A 4,516-nucleotide genomic window follows, 5' to 3' on the forward strand; every position below is an offset into this window, starting at 1 on the left:
TACCTCCCCTTCTCTCACCATCCATGTCATGGATGTTAACAAGAAGATTCTAAAACATAAACCTCCTCAACCACTCCTACTGATCTACCCATCAAGATTTACAAAGAATTTACTCCAAAACTAGCCACTCCTCTCTGCTCAATAATCAATGCATCTCTCTCAGCACTTAAGTCCAGTAGGGAGACGATGGCGTAGTGGCTAAGGTGGTGAGCGTGGGATCGGGTAGACATCCACGCGTAGGTTCGAATCCCACCACGTACAGCCTTAAACACTTTGCCATTTGTCGAGTGGTTTAAAGTTACCTACATGTCACCATGATACCCAGGTTCTAGGTGGTTACACCCAAGATGAGCTTTTTTTTTTTTTATACCATGTGGGCTTTTTTCACGGGAATTTATGGGCTAAAGGAGATACTTTTTGGGGTACCTCCTATCTCAAAGCCCACCCGCTAGGAAATCGTTGCCCCGAGTGAGGAAGCCCAACCTACACTCGGACCGTGGAAAGGATTCGAACCCGTGCGCTTGGAGATCCCTGGGCGGTGATATGGGCCCTAATATGGGTACCACTATAAATAAAACTGCCTGCGCCACTAATGGGCGGAAGCTGAACAGCGCTTCTCATACACTCTTCAAGTGTGCCCACAGGCGCTATAGGCCTTAGCGTAAATAAAAAAAAAAAAGATTGAAAAACATTATTCGTCACATCTATCCCTAAGACTCTCAGTCCGGAGTCACTCAATGACCTCAGGCCAGTTGCTATCACACCCATCCCTAGTTTCATTTGTGAAGACTTTGTGTTTGACTGGGCGTACAACAAAATTAGTAACTCCTTAGACATATACAGCAATTTGGCAACATCAGAGCCACCTCCACCTCTCACTACCTAATCAGCTTTCTTGATTTCATCCACAGTCATCTGGATAAACGAAACACCTCTATCGCTGTCGCTTTTGTGGACTTCAGGAAAGCTTTTGATCTGGTTGACCACACTGTTGTTATCAATAAAGCCATCAGACTAGGAAGACGGCAAGGTGTCCGCTATCAGAACTACATATCCTTCTTCCAACAGCTGACATGTGGAGTTCCCCAGGACACCAAGAAGGGTCCACTGTGCTTCCTAATACTGATTAATGACGCTCTCATCAACACCCTTCATCGCTGGAATGTTGAGGACTGTACTGTACCAATCGACAACAAAAGCCCAGACTACTCAGCACTCCAAGCAACGCCGTAACAACTACAGCAGTGGACGGTGGAAAACAAAATGACAATCAACCACACCAAAACTGTGGTAATGCATGTCTGCAGTCCCCCGTTCCCAGCTCACCCTGGGCCCTCATCCCTTCCAAGTGGTTTGGTCGGCCTAGCCGCTTGGGGTCACAGTGGACGACCAGCTGGCATGGAGGCAGCATATCACCGTCACAGTTAGGGCGGTGGCCTACAGACTTTATATACTACGCAGACTCAAATCACTGGGCACACCAACACAGGAATTAAAAGGGGTATACCTAACCTTTATTCTGCCAAGACTTATGTATGCCTCACCAGCGTGGTCCTCCTCTCTAACCGCCACTCAACGGCAGCAGCTAGAGTATGTACAAAAGAGGACATGCAGGATCATCCTTGGTCCTGCCTACACTAATTATGACCACGCCCTGACCACTCTGAACCTTCCCAGACTGTCTAACAAACACCAAGAAGCACTGTTGAAACTGGGAAGAAGCCTACTACGTCACCTGAGGCTTCGTCACCTTCTCACCCTACCAACCCTCACCCTGATCACACAACACGTCACAACAACGTCCTCATGCCCACCAGGGCCACTAGAACTGACCACTATAAAAACAGCGCCATGCCCAGAGAGAGAGAGAGAGAGAGAGAGAGAGAGAGAGAGAGAGAGAGAGAGAGAGAGAGAGAATAAATTGCAAAAGTGAGTGAGTAACCTGCAAGAGTGAGTGAGAGACCTGCAAGAGAGTGAGTGAGTAACCTGCAAGAGAGTGAGTGTGTAACCTCCAAGAGAGTGAGTGAGTAACCTGCAAGAGAGTGAGTGTGTAACCTCCAAGAGAGTGAGTGAGTAACCTCCAAGAGTGAGTGAGTAACCTGCAAGAGAGTGAGTGAGTACACCCAAGAGAGTGAGTGAGTAACCTCCAAGAGTGAGTGAGTAACCTCCAAGAATGAGTGAGTAACCTGCAAGAGAGTGAGTGAGTAACCTGCAAGAGAGTGAGTGAGTAACCTCCAAGAGAGTGAGTGAGTAACCTCCAAGAGAGTGAGTGAGTAACCTGCAAGAGAGTGAGTGAGTAACCTGCAAGAGTGAGTGAGTAACCTGCAAGAGTGAGTGAGTAACCTGCAAGAGAGAGAGAGTGAGTAACATGCAAGAGTGAGTGAGTAACCTGCAAGAGAGTGAGTGAGTAACCTCCAAGAGAGTGAGTGAGTAACCTCCAAGAGTGAGTGAGTAACCTCCAAGAGAGTGAGTGAGTAACCTCCAAGAGTGAGTGAGTAACCTCCAAAGAGTGAGTGAGTAACCTCCAAGAGTGAGTGAGTAACCTCCAAGAGAGTGAGTGAGTAACCTGCAAGAGTGAGTGAGTAACCTCCAAGAGAGTGAGTGAGTAACCTCCAAGAGAGTGAGTGAGTAACCTCCAAGAGAGTGAGTGAGTAACCTGCAAGAGAGTGAGTGAGTAACCTCCAAGAGAGTGAGTGAGTAACCTCCAAGAGAGTGAGTGAGTAACCTGCAAGAGAGTGAGTGAGTAACCTCCAAGAGAGTGAGTGAGTAACCTCCAAGAGAGTGAGTGAGTAACCTCCAAGAGAGTGAGTGAGTAACCTCTGTTACGTTCACCGGTTAAACGGGTAAGATTGGCATCGGGGAGCCGGTGAACAATAACAATAAAAGAGTGAGTGAGTAACCTGCAAGAGAGTGAGTGAGTAACCTCCAAGAGTGAGTGAGTAACCTCCAAGAGTGAGTGAGTAACCTGCAAGAGTGAGTGAGTAACCTCCAAGAGAGTGAGTGAATAACCTCCAAGAGAGTGAGTGAGTAACCTGCAAGAGAGTGAGTGAGTAACCTCCAAGCGAGTGAGTGAGTAACCTCCAAGCGAGTGAGTGAGTAACCTGCAAGAGTGAGTGAGTAACCTCCAAGCGAGTGAGTGAGTAACCTGCAAGAGTGAGTGAGTAACCTCCAAGAGAGTGAGTGAGTAACCTCCAAGAGAGTGAGTGAGTAACCTCCAAGAGAGTGAGTGAGTAACCTCCAAGCGAGTGAGTGAGTAACCTGCAAGAGTGAGTGAGTAACCTCCAAGCGAGTGAGTGAGTAACCTGCAAGAGTGAGTGAGTAACCTGCAAGAGTGAGTGAGTAACCTCCAAGAGAGTGAGTGAGTAACCTCCAAGAGAGTGAGTGAGTAACCTGCAAGAGAGTGAGTGAGTAACCTCTGTTACGTTCACCTGTTAAACAGGTAAGATTGGCATCGGGGAGCCGGTAAACAATAACAAAAAAAAAAAAACACTGCAGGTTCAACTGGTGAGGAAATGCAAAGGGGGTACTTTAAAAAAAAGCTATTTTAATAACCCATAATGAAACTGACACACAGATATAACATGAAACAGATATATAACATGAAACACAGGAAAATGACATATACATATACATATAACACAGTAATAAATACAACAATAAAGAACCCAACTTAATACCTAACAATAATCCTAATCCTATATGGAGGCAATGTGGAAAACACGGGACGAGGGGAAGTGATACTTATGACGTGTCGCAGTGGTGAAGCGCTGGGTGATATTTGATCCCACGGTAGACCCAAGAGGCGTTGTGTTCACTGGTTGAGGCCTGGACCTCAACTTGGCTTCCAGAAAGCCAAGAGCTGGCTTAACACTTCCGGTTGAGTGGAATGGGGCCGCGTGAATCCAACTTCGGGACAGTAGCGGTGACGTGGAGGGTTCATGAGACGGTAGCGTGGAAGGTTCACGAGACGGTGACGTGGAAGGGGAGGCGGAGAGGTGGCGAACGAGGTAACAAGCGGAGGAGGGGATGGTAGTGGAGTATGTTACAGGCGGGCCGTAACATCTCCAAGAGAGTGAGTGAGTAACCTCCGAGAGAGTAAGTGAGTAACCTCCAAGAGAGTGAGTGAGTAACCTCCAAGAGAGTGAGTGAGTAACCTCCAAGAGAGTGAGTGAGTAACCTCCAAGAGAGTGAGTGAGTAACCTCCAAGAGAGTGAGTGAGTAACTCCAAGAGAGTGAGTGAGTAACCTCCAAGAGAGTGAGTGAGTAACCTCCAAGAGAGTGAGTGAGTAACCTCCAAGAGAGTGAGTGAGTAACTTCCAAGAGAGTGAGTGAGTAACCTCCAAGAGAGTGAGTGAGTAACCTCCAAGAGAGTGAGTGAGTAACTTCCAAGAGAGTGAGTGAGTAACCTCCAAGACAAGAGAGAGAGAGAGAGAGAGAGAGAGAGAGAGAGAGAGAGAGAGAGAGAGAGAGAGAGAGAGAGAGAGAGAGAGAGAATAGTTAAGCTGCAAAAAAGAAG

Source organism: Portunus trituberculatus, chromosome 48 (assembly GCF_017591435.1).
Source record: "Portunus trituberculatus isolate SZX2019 chromosome 48, ASM1759143v1, whole genome shotgun sequence".
Classification (NCBI taxonomy): domain Eukaryota; kingdom Metazoa; phylum Arthropoda; class Malacostraca; order Decapoda; family Portunidae; genus Portunus; species Portunus trituberculatus.